Below are 398 nucleotides of genomic sequence, written 5' to 3'. Positions count from 1 at the left end.
AGCACAAACTAATCTATAAATGTACTATTATCATAATTTTAAGCTCAGCTTGGTACTATTAAACACTTCAACAAAATTCTTTTTTTCTATTCTAGTTGGCGTAAGAACTGTAGCATTAAATAGTGGTCTCTACCAGTTTGCTCTATTATAATGTCACTTGTCACTTGTTTCACAAAGACGTAATGTTGGAAAAACATGGTGGAAACTGGAGAGGCAAAACAGAGCTTTACAATTTTACATTGTCTTATAGCAATTCGATATTTGATATGTGGCATTGACAAGTTGTCCACTACAAAGTTGCTCATGGTGACCCTATGGTGCTTATATAATATGGTTAACATATAATTAATAAGAAAAAAAGTAAAATATTCTTTTTTAATTTTGGTACTGTAGATGTG

Source organism: Mya arenaria, chromosome 12 (assembly GCF_026914265.1).
Source record: "Mya arenaria isolate MELC-2E11 chromosome 12, ASM2691426v1".
NCBI classification, from domain to species: domain Eukaryota; kingdom Metazoa; phylum Mollusca; class Bivalvia; order Myida; family Myidae; genus Mya; species Mya arenaria.
This window is presented reverse-complemented; position numbering follows the sequence as displayed.